The following is a 17,071-nucleotide window of genomic DNA, read 5'->3' as shown; positions in this document are numbered from 1 at the left end:
TCTGACCTCTACTCACCTCTACAGCCCAGCTGAGAACCGTGAGTGCGACGAGACCTCAAGGGACCGACGATCGCCAAGACTGCACGACATCTTTACTGCAAGCCCACCGTGTCCTCCACTGGTGAGTGCTTTGGGGTCCGAGAAGCCCCGACCCTGCGCAGCTCCAGCACCCAAGATCAGCCCCCCTGCATCTCCACGATCTGCGTGGGGCCCTTCTGCTGTTTGCTGTGCACCGCGTTGTTTGGCTACTAGCCGGCTGGCTTGTGGCCCTCTGAACGACGCCCAACGACTTCACGACTGCTGGTCTGGTTGCTCCAGGCTGGCCTTTGCTTCCTTCTTCAAGAGAGGCACCCCGGACCCTCCTGGTCCACTCCAGACGCCATTTTAGGTCCACCGCGTGGGCTTGAATTTGCCAAGGCTTTGTTGCCCAATCCTGGGTCCAGCGACGCCGACAGCTTCTATCTTCGTGGGACAGCTCGATCCTCCATCCTGGTCGCCGACAACGCCTCCTGGTCCGTGAGATCTTCGAGTCAAGCGTCACCCACTCACCTAGTCGAGGTGGCTACCATCCGGTGCCCTCCTGGTGCCCACTGACTACTGGCTAGTAGTCTCGAACTTGGTCCCCTCTGCTTTCAGGTGTCATCTATCTTCAAGATCCAGGCTTGGATCCGACTGAACTTTCTTCACTGGTCACCGGCCAGCATCTTTTCTTCCGGCTCCTGGTCCGTCTACGAGGATTCCCGACGTCTTTTCAGACCTATGCAGCTGCAGCCCCTGGGCTAGGTAACTTCGGCATTTCGGTGCCCCAGCATAGCCTCACTATCCAAGGGTCAGAATCTACTTTCGTTTTCTCCCTACCAGGTCGGGTTCGCCCGAGAACACTAACTTTCTAATTCCTAGCTACCATAGACTTTTGTCCCGCATCTCGCGTGAGAGTGCACACACTGCACCCGAGTCCCCTAGGCCTCCTAGACATAATCTAACGATTCCCTAGTCAAGTCCTAGCGATTCCAAAAGCTATTAGTACTGTACTTACCTGCTAGGAATTTCGCATTCCACTTTCAGAGTATATGGTTTTCCGTGCCCCTCGGGCATTTGTATATACTGTGCTAACTTAAGTATTTTTGTAAGAGTTTTGGTTTGTGCTTAGTACCCTGTCCTCATAAAGAGTACAGGGCTGTTGTGATCTTTAAATAAATAACTGTTTATTTTCATAACACTTGTGTGGTGTCCTTTCACTTGGTATTCAAGGGGTATATGTGTGGTAAACAGCTGGCTTAACGCGCCCTCTCGAGTCTTTAGCCTTAGACTGCTCGTATCCACGCTACTAGGATAGCTGGTCTATAAGGTTGACTTACAACCAATCATCAATAAGGGTTGCTGGACTGATACATAGTGTTCACTAGAATAGTGAGCACTGCATATCAGGCCACCTTCTCACAGTGACTGCAAGTGGCACCCCGGTGTTCACTATGCATCTGCTGGCTAGAACCAGTTCCAGGGGCACACCAGCCCCTGAGCTGGGGAAAGTCCGGCATGGGAGAGGGGTGTAACCACCCCCCTTCCTGGTCCCACCCATGGGCAGGACCTAGTCGCGTGCCAGCCCCTTTTCCTGGTATAAAGATAGGAGCGGGCCCCCTTCCAAATTAGATCATCTTTGAATCCTGAAACTACTTTCTACGAAAGGAACTCTCGACTTCTTCTCAAGATTTCTCCCTTGTGACTAAGGAGTAGTCACCCTGCACCCGCAGGCACCATCTAAGAACACTGCGGTTTGCTGCACGTCCTTCCTCAGGAATCCGACCGACCAGCACGACGAGACCCGGCTTCCCTGGCACCTCTGACCTCTACCTACATCAGCCCAGCTGAGATCCGTAGGTGTGACGAGACCTCGAGGGACCGGCCATCTTCAGAACTGCACGACGCTTATCCAGCACGACCGCCGAGGGATCCTAGAGTGAGTGCTTTGGGGTTCGAGAAGCCCTAACCCTGAGCAGCTCCAGCACCGAAGTCCAGCCCCCCAGCATCCACCAGATCTGCGTGGGGCCCTTCTGCTCACCACGTTGTCCGGCTACTTGCCTGCTGGCTTGTGGCCCTCTTGACGACGCTCCACGACGACGCTCCACGACGACAACACCGCTGGTCTGGTTGCTCCAGACTGGCCCTTGCTCCCCTCCAACAGAGGAGCACCCCGGACCCTCCTGGTCCACTCCAGACGCCATTTTAAGTCCACCGCGTGGGCTTGCATTTGCCAAGACTTGTTGCCCCAATCCTGGGCCCAGCGACGTCGACAGCAGATACCATCGTGGGACAGCTCGCACCTCCATCCTGGTCGCCGACAACGCCTCCTGGTCTGTGAGACTGCAGAGCCCAGCGTCGCCCACTCACCTGGTCGAGGTGACTACATCCGGTGCCATCCTGGTGCCCATCTAATCACTGGCTAGTGATTCAGAACTTGGTCCCCTCTGCTTACAGGTGTCTTCCATCTTCGATCCAGGCTTGGATCCCTCCGAATCTCTTCACTGGTCGCCTGCCAGCAACTTCTTTCAGGCTCCATAGACTGCAACGAGGATTCCCAACGTCTTCCCAGACTTATGCATCCGCAGCCCCTGGGCTAGGTAAACTCAGCATTTCGGTGCTCTAGCATAGCTTTGCTATCCAAAGGTCCAGATACTTTTTCGTTTCAGCTCTACCTAGTCGGATTCGTCCGATAACACTAACTTTACGAAATCTAGTATCCATAGACTTTGTCCCGCATCCCGCGTGAGAGTGCACACTCTGCACCATCTCCCTAGGCCTCCTGCTAGTAATCTGAAGGTTCAGTAGTCGAGTCCTAGCGATCCCAAAGCCTATTAGAGTAGTACTTACCTGCTAGTAATTTCACATTCCACTTTTGTAGTATATGGTTTCCCGTGCCCCTCGGGCATTTGTGTAAATTGTGCAACTTTACTTTTCCTAAGAGCTTTGTATTGTGCTTAGCGCCCTGTCCTCATAAAGAGTCCAGGGCTGTTGTGTTCTAAATAAATCTACTTTATTTTCATAACAACTTGTGTGGTGTCCTTTCACTTGGTGTTCAAGGGGTATATGTGATGGTATAACAGCTGGCTTAACACGCCCTGTAGAGTTTAGCCTAAAGACTGCTCTTGTCCATGCTACTAGGATAGCTGGTCTACGGTTGACTTACAACCATTCATCAATACGGGTCGTTTGGACTGATACATAGTGATCACTAGAATAGTGAGCACTGCATATCGGGCCAACTTCTCACACATGCTCCACCTGTAGAGCTTTGCTGTGATGAAGAAGCCAATTCCAAATTGTTTGAGCCGGAGCAGACAGGGGCTTTGACCTCGTGCCACCCTGTTTCAGAAGATAGAACATCGTTGTGCTGTCGGTCCTCCCCAAGACCGATGAACCACGAATTCTGGGAAGAAAGGCTTGAAGACCCAGGAAAACTGCTTTTAACTCCAAGAGATTGATGGGTAATTTTGCCTCTCGTGGCGACCAAAGGCCTTGAATCTCTAGGTCTTGCAGGTGCGCTCCCCAACCTTGCAATGAAGCGTCTGATGTCATGATGTAACTTGGAGATTGAGGTTCGACTAGTAGGCCCTTTGTCAAGTTGCTCCTGATACCCCACACTGACATTGCCCGTTTGATCTGAGAGTTGATGACGAGATGGTCTTCGAATGAACTATAGTACTTGAACCCATTGTCTATCTAGGGATTCTTGTAGTGGTCTCATATGCAAACGGCAGTTGGGAATCAATGGGATACAGGGTGACATTCCCAGTAAAGATCAGATCTGAGGCCCATTACCTGCCTCTATTTGGAAGACTGTCTTTTTTTTAATGAGGAAATAGTGCAAATAGAATCCTGTCCCCTGTTCTGGTGGGACTTATTCTATTGCCCCTTTCATAAGGAGAGTTAAAATTTCTGTCTTGTGGGAGGAGAGATGATTTTGATTTCTGTAAAGAGGTGGGCGATTCAGGGGTTTGTGAGAATTCCAGGGTGTGACCCTATGTTATGATGTCTAACACCCATTTGTCCGATATTGAGTGCCAATAATTTAGAAATTGAGAAAGGAAATGGAACTGGTTGAGATGAGACAGGCCGTAGGCGCCGGAAGAATGTCACAGTCTTTGACCAGAATCTGGAGCCTTTCCTCTTGCAGCAGATTTTCTCCTTCCTTGCTTGTGAAATGATGCATTAGAGGACCAATACTGTTGATTGGTGGAGAACTAACGGTACCCCTGTTGATGGTACAGCTGGTACCTGTTTGACTGAAAAGAGGAACGTTGCTGGAAATGTCCTCTCGATCCTCTGCCACGAAAAGACTGGTAGCGGCCTTGTTGTAGAGACCCCAAAGCTCTAGCAGTATCAGTGTCTGCTTTTATTCCTTGAAGCGCCTCGTCAATGTGCTTCCCAAACAGGCTTTCTCCATCAAAATGCATGTCCATGATTTTTGATTGGACCTCGGGCCTAAAAGATGTTGACTTTAGCCATCCCTGCCTACGAAGGCAAACCGCTCCAGCCATTTGACAAAAACCTACAGACACTATGTCCATCGCTACATCTATGGACTCAGATGCCGCTCTGGCTCCATCTTGCAAAATTGTATGTGCTTCCTCCTTTTTGTCATCTGGGAGATAGGACAGGATTGGTGAGATGTCTGACCACATCCGTCTGTTAAAGCTACTGATAAGCACCATTGCATTTGCTGCCTTGATAGACGCTGCCGCCATAACTGCAAAGCGCTTTCCTATGCTGTCCACAGGAGGCGCTAAACAGGCTGCCACCGGATTTTGAGCGTCTCTGCGCCGTTTGAGTAATAGACTCAGGACGAGGATGCCCAATTAGGCATGCTGGAGCGGTCTTTGAAATGTGGTATTTGATGCTGGAACTGATGCCGGATTTCTCATTAGTTTTATTCCTTCTTCCCAGATGTGCTGGATTATCGGGATAGCCCTTACTGACTTTCGAGAGAACTCTTTGAAGTCCTAAAGTAAACCTTCACTTTCTTTTACAGGCATAGTAAGCTCAAATCTTTTTGCGGCTTTTTCAATCCAGTCCTGAAAACTGGCTATATCCTCCGGTGGAGTACTCACTTGAGGTAATGGTGACGAAGGAGAAATTGGAACGATTTATTGGTCCCATTCATCCCCAACTACTTCATCCTGGGGAATCTCTCCTTCAGCCTGATCTTCATGATCAGTATCCATTAAGTCATCCCGAATTGTTATTTTCAGAGCGTCAACTCGTTGGACTGGAGGAGGAGACTGAACCACTGGTGTTTCCTTCACAGGTTGAGGAATACTTGCAGGAGTAGGAGCAGGGACTGAAGCGTTATCTTCCGGAAAACGGCAGTAATAACTGTCTATTATGTGACTTAAGTCAGAAGGAATATGCTACTTACCATTATGCATCTGTTCTTGGCATGTAGGGCTGCTGACATTCATATCTGTGCATAGATCCCCGCCTAGTGTTGGGTCCAGATGATTGCACATTGTTGTCCTGGAAGAGTCTTCGAAGTATCACGAGATAGATGGATCCTCCCCTGGACTACAGTGCGCATGGGCATCCTCTCCATCCTCACATTGTTTTTCGCCACTGTGGCAGAGATGGTGTGGTACAGTGAGAGATGTCCATGCAAGAAAGTAAGAGTAAGAATGAATGCTACAGCTGCGACAGGCACCGGGGAGTAGGGTGGGAGATCTGAATGTCAGCAGCCCTACATGCCAAGAACAGATGCATACTGGTAAGTAGCATATTCCGTTCGAGGCATGTGGGCTGCTGAATTCATATCTGTGCATAGAATGTATAGCAGTCTCTCCCCTAGCAGTGGCTACCTGTGCCAGCTGCAGCAGTCTGAAACAGTTTTCAGAACAGCCTGTCCTACAGCAGCTTGCTGTTTGGAATGTACATCTACACAATAGTGTTTTGTGAAAGTATGTATGGTAGTCCATGTGGCTGCTTTACATATCTCTTCTAGAGGAATGTTTCCTAGGAAAGCCATGGATGTCCCTAGTTTGCGTGTGGAATGCTCTCTTGGGGGAACTGTTAAAGTGAGTTTTGTTTTAAGATAACATATTTGAATGCACTTAACTATCCATCTGGCTAACCCAGATTTTGAAATGGGGTTGCCCTTATGTTGTGGTGAAAAGGCAACAAACTGTTTAGTTTTCCTAAAATCCTTATTTCTATCAATGTAGTATAGAAGAGCTCTTTTGACATCTAGTGTGTGTAGAGCCCTTTCAGGTACTGACTGTGGATTTGGAAAGAACACTGGCAATTCTATTGTCTGGTTTATATGAAAATGGGATACCACTTTTGGCATAAATGTAGGGTTTGTTCTAAGAACTACCCTATTTGCATGTATTTGGATGAATGGCTCTTGAATAGTTAGGGCTTGCAGCTCGCTATCTCTTCTAAGCGAAGTAATTGCTACAAGAAAAGCTACCTTCCATGTTAGGAACTGTAATTCACATGAATGCAACGGTACAAATGGTGGTCCCATTAGTCTGGCTAAAACGACGTTTATGTTCCAGACAGGTGAAGGTGGGTGTTTTGGGGGGGGATTATTCGTTTAAGTCCCTCCATGAATGCTTTAATTGCAGGCACTCTAAATAGCGAAAGATGCTGCCTGTTCTGAAGATAAGCTGCAATGGCAGCTAAGCGTATTCTTATAGACGAATAAGCTAGATTGCAACGATGTAGGTGCAAAAGGTAGCAAATTCTATTTTGCGTTGAAGCATCTATTGGGTTTATGTAATTGTTATTACAGTAAATGACAAAACGCTTCCACTTTGCTGCGTAACAAGCTCTGGTAGTAGGTTTTCTTGCCTCCTTGATGTTCATACAGTCTGGAGGTAAGTTTAGGTACCCAAACTCTAAGATTTCAGGAGCCAGATTGCAAGGTTCAGTTGTTGCGGATCTGAGTGCTGTATGTCTCCATGGCTCTGAGTGAGAAGAGTGGGTGTTAGCCGCAGTCTTTGATGAGGCACCACGGAAAGCTCTAAAACAGTTGTGTACCATGGTTGCCTCGCCCATGTTGGAGTAACCAGGATTAGTGTCAATGAATGTTGGCGTAGTTTGCTTTACACTAGCGGTATTAACGGTGCTGGGGGAAAAGCGTACGCAAATTTGGCGGACCAGTTCATCCATATCGCATTTCCCTGCGACTGCGGATGTGGGAACCTGGCGGCAAAGTACTGGCATTTTGCGTTTTCCTTTGTGGCGAACAGGTCTATCTCTGGTTGACCCCACTGTTGGAAGTACGGTTGTAGCACTGTGGGATGAATCTCCCACTTGTGCATTTGTTGGGTGTGTCTACTGAGCAGATCCGCTATTTGGTTGTCCTTGCCTGGGAGGTGTTCCGCCATAAGAAAAAAGAATGTTTCTTTGAATGGCCCACTTCCACATGCTTTGGGCTAGATGTGATAGCTGTGGAGAGTGTTCCTCCCCGTTTCTGTATGTAGTACATTGCTGTCATGCCCGTCCAGATCAACACAGTTTTGTTGCATAAATGTACTTTGAACGCTTTCATTGACAGAAAAATTGCCATCATATTTAACAAGTTGATGTGCATTTTCCTTTGTTGTGTCGTCCATAGGCCCTGCATTGCACTGTGTACTGAAGGACATGGGCTCCCCATCCTGTCAGGTAAGCGTCTGTTGTCAACACTATTTGTGGTACAGGCTCTTGGAACAGTCGTCCCTTGCAAAGGTTTTGTAGATTCCACTAATGCAGAGAGTTGTATGCACGACTGGTCACCAACACTAGGTCTTTTAATTGTCCTTGAGCCTGGTTCCAATGCCGTGCTAAGTACTGTTGTAGCGGGCGCATGTGCAGTCTTGCGTGAGGGACTATGAAGATGCACAAAGCCATCATGCCTATGAGTTGCATAAACACTCTGGCAGAGAGCGAGTGTTGGGGCTTGAACTTTTGGATCAGCAGTTGCATACTGTTTATTCTTGCAGTGTTTGGGTATGCTTTTGCTGTCAAGAGTATTTATTGTCGCTCCCAGGTACTGCTGTACATGGGACGGCTGGAGATGAGATTTTGGGTAGTTCAACGTGAAGCCTAGACTGTGCAGGAGTTGAATGGATTTGGACATGTGGCTGGCACATTGCTGGGCCGACTTTGCTTGCATTAGCCAGTCGTCCAGGTACGGATAGACGTGAATAGGTTGTCTTTTTAAAGGTGCAGCTACTGTCGCTAGGCATTTTGTGAACACCCTTGGGGCTGTTCCACCAAATGGAAGGACTTTGAATTGGTAATGTTGATTTTGTATTGTGAACCGGAGATATTTCCTGTGAGCAGGATGTATTGGTATATGGAAGTATGCATCTTTGAGGTTCAAAGTTGCAAGGAAGTCTCCTTGTTGCAGCAGTGGTAAGACTTGTTGTAGAGTGAGCATATGGAAATGCTCTGATAAAATGTATTGATTCAGGGGCCTGAGGTCCAATATTGGTCTGAGAGGCCCGTCCTTTTTGGGGATGAGGAAGTATAGAGAGTATACCCCTGTACCCTGATGTCCTAATGGTACTAGTTATATGGCCCCTTTTTGCAACATGCTGATGACCTCCTGCTGCAATAAGTTTAGGTGTTCTGCAGACATAGGACGGTGTCTTGGTGGTATGTTGGCTGGTGTGGAGGTTAGCTCTAGGCAATAGCCATCCTGGATAATTTGCCTTACCCACTTGTCTGTAGTGATGTTTTGCCAGACTGGTAGGAACTGCTGTAATCGCCCCGTCTGGTGTTGTATGGTCTGGGTGTAGCGCGAAGAAGTCCCTGTTTTGTGTTGGTAGAGGATCTGGTGGTATTATTCCGTCATACTCTGCCTTTGTTGTTATTGCCACGGTATCCACCTCTTTTGTTTTTATTGTAGGTGGTTTGCGTATTTGCTTTGTAGATTGAGGTCTGCTGTGATGAGCTACCTCTTGCAGCACCTCTGTAATTGGAGCAACGAATAGTCAGGATTTACTGGCCGGTTTGATAAAGTAGATTGGACTTCGTTTTTGAAACCTGAGATGCGAAGCTACACATGTCTCCTGAGCATAACCCTGGTGTTAATTGATCTGCCGCTGTATCTGCACATTTAATGGAGGCGTTAGTTATTAGCTTTCCCTTCTGTACTAGGTCTTCAGCCGGTTCCTTATAAGGTTCAGGTAAATACTGGAGAAGTGTCTCTAGGGTGTCATAATGTGCCCTGTCGTACCTCGCTAACAGGGCTTGTGCATTAGATATTCGCCATATATTAGCTGCTTGAGCAGCTACCCTTTTTCCTGATGCTTCCAAGATCTCTGATTCTTTGTCAGGAGGTGGAGCTTCTCCAGTGGTTTGTGAGTTTGCACGTTTACGTACATTGGATACCACTAAGGAATTCAAAGGCAGTTGTCCCTTAATATATGTGGGGTCTACTGGTGCTGGCCTGTATTTCCTCTCTATTCTGGGGTTAATGCCCAGTGCCCTAGTTGTTTCTTTAAATATGTCACCTGCATGTTTAGGTACCCCTTTTAACATAGGTAGTGTTTTGACAGATCTTTCTGATGTAGCAAAAGTGTCAAAGAGGAAATCCTCCTCAATGGGGTCTGCATGCATCTCTACATTGTGATGGAGGGCTGCCCTATCTATTAGTGCATTAAAAGCAGCTGTATCCTCTGTAGGAGAAGGCTTAGCAGGGTATGCAGGTGCATCTGGAATGGGTTGAGAATCACCAGGATGTACTGGGTCTGCCCATGGTTGAGCTGGACTGTCTTGGTCAGGGTCTACTGTGTAATTGTATTCCTCATTATCCACCTCTTCATCTGAGTGTGTGGGTGTATAGGAGTATGTGTTAGGTATAGTTTGTTTTATAGGTTCAATTAGAATAGGTGAAGTAGCACAGTCCCTTTTCTTTTTGAGTGGGATGACATAAGTCTCTTTTTCAGTTTCTGGTCTGATTTTTCTCTTGTAGAGAGTGACTTTGCCAGAATTAGGGTCAATATAAAGTTTTGACTGTTATTCTGATGAGGGGTCTGGGTATAAGATCTCCTGCTCAGTAGTTCTTGGTTGTTTTGCCAATGTCTTTGGGTTTTGTTTGTTTGGGGTCGATGCCGGTTTTCGGGTCGACTGCCTTTGTTTTAGAGGAAATTGGTAGACCAAATTTGATCGATCCAAGAGTTTTCTGTGTTTCAAATGTCTTTTTAGGTTGTGCCCGTTTCTTTGGAGCCGATGTTTTTATTGTTTCGACATTTTTCGTCGAGTCGATAGTCCCCTTATGACTCTGTAGCATCTTCGGAACCAGTGTTTTTGGACCAATGCTTTGCTGTCTCGGCTCGATGCCTTTCTTCGGGTCGATTTTCTTCAGCTCAGTATGTTTTTACTGCACAGCCATTGGTTTGTCGACTCTGTTTGACAACCTTTTTTGGATCGAATCCCTTTTCTGTGTTGTCGACTGTCGGCGCCGATCTTATCGGTTCGACGGCCTTTTGTTTTGGAGTGGATGTAGGTGCGCCGGCCTTCGGCTCGACGACCCTTGTGTTTGACTCCGATGGATTGACATAGTTTGGTCCGAAGACCGTATTGTCGATGATTTTCTTTGGGATCGATTCAGATGGATCGATGTAGTTTGGTCCGAAGTCTGTGTAGTCGATCAGTTTTGGTTTCGTTTTTGGTTCCATAACTTTTGGTTTCGATATCAACAACTTTGGGTTACGTTGATCAGATGGCTCTTTTCTAATATTCTTAGCCGAGCTGTATCGAGGGGCTATAGAATGTGTTTTGAGATCTTGGCTAAGGCCTTCCAGCGATGCCTCGACCTGAGCCTGTGGAACCACAGAAGTGTATGTTAGTTGCGTCGTACTCACGGTTGGCCCCGATTTAGTTGGCCCCGTTTCATCACTGGAGTCGTCTTCGACAGCCCCGATCCCTTGTTGGTCGTCTCCTACCTCGACGATGTCTTCTTGTTCGTCGACATAATAGTTGGAGTCATGTTCTGAATCTTGATCCGACTTGATCAGAATCCTCGGCCTCAACGAGATCTTTTTCATCGAAGATATTTTCCGGCTCCGGGGCTGGTTTCTGCATGATTTGCCTTTCTGCCCGTCGAACCCGAAGTGTCTTTTTGGATCGAAATTGGGCACAAGCTAGGCAGTCAGTTTCATTATGTTCTGGAGATAAACACTTGATACATACAGGGTGTTTATCCATATGTGGGTATTTAGAATTACAAAGAGGGCATCTTTTCAATGGACTTCATACATCGACGACCGGTCCCCTTTGCGCAGAGAAGGCCTGCGGCCCGATTCGACGCGGAGTTGAATAAACTGTAAATAAAGCTGTCGGCACCGATCGAAACAATACCGACGAGTCCGAAGGCCTTTTGGCCATTTAGAATAGTTATTTTCGATTCCGAACTTCGAGTAAAGGAAAGTACATCCGAACCCAATGGCGGGAAAAAACAATCTGAGGATGCCCATGCGCACTGTAGTCCAGGGGAGGAGCCAACTATTTTGTGATACTTCCAAGACTCTTCCAGGACAACAATGTGCAATCATCCGGACCCAACACTAGGCGGCGATCTATGCACAGATATGAATTCAGCAGCCCACATGCCTCGAACATTAAAGATATAGGCATCGGCATAGACTCCTCCTGAACATTGGTACTTCTTCCTCCTCTTCATAATTATAAGCCTGATGAAATTACTTCTAACGTTTAGGGCCTCTTACTGGCCGATCCTTAAAAGAGAAATGTTCTTGAACCTCTTGGAAATCCTCATCCTCTGTTTCTGGTCTTTTAATATGTAGCTGCGAGGGTCTATAGGCAGCTCCATAAGACCTCATCAGATTCCTGGCAATCTAGAAAAGTTGATGGACGCAGCGGAGACATTTTGGGAGTGGAAAACTCTCCTTTCTTACTCGTCAACGAGCCAGTCGACGGGGTAATTCTCCTAATAGATATGAATGTTGAAGTCATCATCGTCAGAGATCCAACAGCTGTCATCGTCGACTATTTTCTCGTCAGCGACGGGACCAATGACTGGATCGTCGTCGACTAAGATCTTGCCGTCGACGAAGGTCTGACACTCGCCGTCGACTGAGTCGTCATCGTCACCGTTGTGGACGACGCAATAGTCGTCGAGATGGTCGTCGTCAACGAGATGGTAGTCAGAGTCGTCGACGCCTTCGTCGGCAATCTTACAAGAATTTCCTTAGTTTTTGACAGCGGCAGCGACGACGGAGTCTTCTTTTCTAAAGTAGACTTGTGAGGAGTTGAAGGAAGAGAAGAAAAAGTTTCACCTTCTTTAGTTTTTCCTGATTTTTGTCTCTTTTGATCTCCTTTTTCCTCAGAGGACTCTTATGCTTTTTAGAGGAATGTCCTTTGGCTTCACCCTCAGACTCAGTCTGTGGCTTTCTTCTTTTGAAGCCATAGTAATAGGCGAGCTTCTCTGTCCTTGAGTGTTTTAGCAGAGAAGGCACAACAATGTTTGCAGTCCTTAGGAACATGCTTGGGATACAAGCATTCCTTACTGGGTCTTCAGAAAACAATCTAGCTTTGCCACAGGATCTGCAAGATCTGAAAAGTCTCTTTTTGGAAACTTCAGACATGTTCAAGGAAATAAGATTGAAAATCAGTACCTTACTTCCAACTGTAGAAGGTCAAAAGTGCAGTAGAGAATGAACTGAGCTCAACTCAGGGAGACTCCTCACACGAAGGCGGTTGGAAATCTGAGGTATGGTGGCTCTGCTGGGGATGGTGTAGATGGGTGCTAGCAGCTGATTGGACCAAATAATGAGGAGGAGAGGTTGCCTATTGTCCTGCTTCTCTATGGTTTCCAGGCAGTTTTTTCTTCTACTGCTATGGTTATTCTTTTTACCGGGAGACTCCCACCAGGACGATGGGGAAGATACAAGCATGTGAATCTATGAAAGATAAAATACTGGAGAATTACGCAAAACATTGAACATATCCCCAATATAAATTTAAACAGAATAGATAAAGATATTGCAGACTCCCTAAAAAGTTTTGTGTACCTTCCCTTGACAAGAATAGGTAGAGTTAACATAGTGAAAATGATGCTTTTACCAAAACTCATTCTTATTCCAAAACATCGCATTAGCATTCAAGGAGGAGGGTCTAAGGAAAATACAAGCTAAAATGAATTATTTTATCTGGGCCCCCAAGGGCAAAAGAATATCTTGGAAAAATGTACGAAGGGAGAAAAGTAAAGGGGGATTATGTGCACCAGACCTAATTCTCTATGAATGGGTATTCTTAACAGGGCAGGGAAAATTATCTTGAACCAGCCAGATGACGCAGACATAGGTACAATGTTTAAAGTAAAGCTATGGGATATAAAAGGAGGTGACCAAGCTTTTATGTATAAGTTTGCTGATCCTCACTTCAAGAAGGTACGCCTAAAGTCGCTAAGAGAAATAGCGACTATTTGGTATAAAGTCAAAGCTATCGAAAATCAGCTATTATAGTGCCTTGGCTCCTATATGGGAATCCCCAGGATCACCGGAGTGGACCAAAGACGTATTGGCAACTCCGCTGTAAATGGCTCGGATTGAACGGTGGGCTCAACTTATGCCGGAGGGCTCCCTGCTATCATGGGAAGAACTGAACAACATCAGACAGTAAATCATCAAAATTTAAATATTTACAAATAAGAAACTGGAGTCAGGCAATCGGCACAGCGGTGGGTGTTTCAAACGATCTGGAGAAGGCTCTAAATATGAGAAAGCGAACAAGAAAGAGACAGCTAATCTATACTGGATGATTATGGACACAGCGGATGGAGACTTCACCGTACCATCCCAGCTCTGGGGAGAATGTTTGCCGGACTACAGCATAGAAGAAATTTGGCAAGTATCTTATGATTTACTACACTCTACAGTATTAGCTGCCAATTTAAAGAGAAATCTTCTTTTCTCTTCACAGTGTTTACTGGTCCCCTCTCAAGCGGTCTAAATTTGAGAGTGGACCTATCTCTCTGCCCGAAGTATCAGCAGGAAAAAGCTGACTACATCCATATGTTTGTAAGATGCCCAATGTTACATACATTCTGGGGATCGGTTATTGAAGGTATGAAAGCTATGTTCAGTTTTGATATACAGGGGAGCATAACTTAGGTATTTTTTGGTATTACGAGCTGTTAACTCAAGTTGTAAGTAAATTGTCTTTTCATATAATTGTCCTTGCCCGTAGAGAAATTTGCAAATGCTGAATAAAGAATACATCCAACTTTTTTAGACTGGGTAAATGCGATTAAATATTCAGTAAAACTGGACAGTGCCACATGGAGAAGAAAAAAAGATTTTTGGTTGCCATGTATGGGTTGGCTTGATAAGTTGTGATACCAGAGACCCATCTGTCCTATGATTATGCCTTTGCACAGACTTACTTATCTCTCTGATCAGTTTCAAGGGCCATCCAGTTAGAATCTCCATACTGCTGGTGCCAATCAATCGAAAATAAAATAAAAGCAGATTCTGGGCATATCTAATGGCGTATGAGGAAAAAAAGGAGTCAAGACAGTACAAAGGAGGGACTACTAAGCCTATTGACCAATGAAAAGCCACCATTTACAAAGGACAGGCAGAGGAGACAATTGAAAAGATAGGGGGAAAGTACGTGGAGCTCTATGCCCATTTATTTATTTATTTATTCAGAGTTTTATATAGCGCAAACAAGATCTTTACAGATATCAGAGCGCTTCACAGAAACAGGGGTGGGGATAGCATGAAGGTGACGCAACATAATATTGGGTGCAATATAAAATTCAGTAGCATGATAGGATGGCAGTCATGTTCTAATAAAAGATCAATAAACAATCAAATAAGCGATAATATAAGACGATACTGAGTCTTTCATACAACTACGATAAAAGTCAGGAGAACTAATGCTAAAGGGATTGCTTATGCCAGTATCTAAAAGTTACGGGGAGCAAAGGGGACGGGCATCGAGATTCAGTAGGCTAATGTGAATAGTCTAATAATAGATATTTAGTGAGTAGTATAAAAGGATCGACTATCCATCATGGAATTATGGCAAACAAGAAGAATAAACAAATCTAGATCCTGAATAATATGACATTATTTGACATTAGACAAACATGTAACCAGTAATATCCAAGCGGTGCGAAGTCTCTGAGCAACAAACATTAAAGTTCAGGTGAACTTAGCCATGAGGATGGCTTTCACCTCTTTCTTAAAGACGGCCGTGGAGGAGATAAGCCTGGTTTCAGGAGGGAGTGCGTTCCAGATCCTCAGTGCCATTCCTGAGAAGGAGCGTTTGTATGTTTTTTCCTTCCGGAATCTGCAAGGTTTGAAGAGTAGATTTTTTGTACTTCTATTGGATCTCGAACCACCTGATATAGTCAGCTTTTGAGTGAGGTAGTTAGGTGCCTTGTGGTGTACGGCCGCGTGTGTCATCACAGCAATTTTCAGTTGTATTCTGGCTTCAAAGGGCAGCCATTTTAGAGATTTCAAGTCAGGGGTAATATAAGAGTGTTTTCTTGAGCCCGTAATGAGTCTCGCGGCAGCGTTCAAGGAGGCTCTTAGGGGTGCAGTTGTTGTTAGAGGGAGACCACTGAGGGTCACAATTCCATAGTCTATGCGGGGGATGACGAGGGCTTGTACAGCATTTTGGAAGTCTTTGGCTGGGAGGAAGGGTTTCAGCTTCCTCAATGTGTTGATATGGAAATTGGCTCCTTTCGTTGCTTTGCTAATGTGCTGTTGCATGTTGAGCTTTGCGTCAAGTGTGACACCTAAGGAATTCGCGGACTCCACGATGGTGGGCCTGACATTGAATGCTGTTAGGTGGTTGAGCCAAAGTTGGGTGGTGGTAGATTTTGCAGGGGGTGCTATCAAAAGGAACTCAGTTTTCAGAGCATTTAGTTTGAGGTGATGGTCGGCCAACCACAATTGGGTCTTTATAAGAGTGTAGTTCAGGAGTTTGATATCTTCCGGGGATTGTACCTTTAGGTAGAGTTGAGTGTCATCGGCATACATATGGAAGCATACATTGGATGCTTGGAGCAGGGTGGGAAGTGGCTCCATGATGAGGTTGAACAATGTGGGTGAAAGGGAGGATCCTTGTGGAACGCCTAAGTCTACTGGCACAGGCGAGGACAACACATTGTTGATTGTTGATTCCTGAATATAGCATGTCTCGAAGATACAGCACAAGCGCTGCCTTGGCGAGACCTAAAAACATAACTGTCCCGGCAAATCAAGGACACCTGGTCACCCTAAGCTGTGAGTAACACTAGTAAAAGGAGGTGAGTGTAAACACTTTAATACTGACTTTTGGTCCTGCAAGTCTAGCAGTTGAAAAAATGTGCACAGGTCTTCGGGACAGTAAACCCTGATCATGCCATGATAAATCGGCACAATGAACTGCATTTACAAGTAACAGGACAATGATAACATGCTGGTGTTTATCTTAATAGCACGCGTATCGACGAGTGCTCTGGAGAGTAACCTGCATGGTGTATCACATTCTCAAATTACGGTACAGTGAAAACATGCCAGTGTTAATAGCAAGCATATCAACAAGTGCTCAATAGAGTAACGGAACAGTGACAGGTGTACACATACCTCCATGCAAGTAAACTCACTATATCAATATGGTACATAGGCTCAACACCATTGTTAGCAATGCCTGCTAGAAGGCGGCAATTGGGCGCATAAAAAGAGGCTACAGACATGGAACGGAAAAAAGCGGGTAACCTTAGAATGGACACCATGTTGGAAAATTACACAAGTTTATGTAAAGCAAAAGTGATCTTAAAATAAAAGATGAGCAAGCACAATAGGAAAGACAAAAAAACAACATTGAACATTACTAATGATCGCCCGCCAGGAAAGGAGCACATACCAAAACTGCAGTGCAAGACACGAGCAGAGTGATCAGCTCCACTCGCTCATAGAGAACAGAAATGACCCATCTGTGAGCTTGATGGCAGCACTACACCGCTCCTGGACACCAGCGTGCAAAAGTGAAAGCAACGGGGAAAAAAAGCAACGGGTGGAAGGGACAGACTGGCAAAATGCAACAGAATTTATTAGTACCTGAATCAGCA

General features: G+C 45.9%; 1 protein-coding gene across 4 annotated transcripts in view; it reads right to left on the bottom strand.

The window, feature by feature from the left end:
* HDLBP (high density lipoprotein binding protein) overlaps positions 1–17,071 on the bottom strand; it is a 955,902-nt gene that overhangs the window by 586,503 nt on the left and 352,328 nt on the right. The gene's annotated exons all lie outside the window — the stretch shown is intronic.

The sequence above is a fragment of the Lissotriton vulgaris genome, chromosome 11 (assembly GCF_964263255.1).
Source record: "Lissotriton vulgaris chromosome 11, aLisVul1.2, whole genome shotgun sequence".
Classification (NCBI taxonomy): domain Eukaryota; kingdom Metazoa; phylum Chordata; class Amphibia; order Caudata; family Salamandridae; genus Lissotriton; species Lissotriton vulgaris.
Note: the sequence above shows the minus strand (reverse complement) of the source record. Positions and strands in the feature narration are given on the sequence as shown.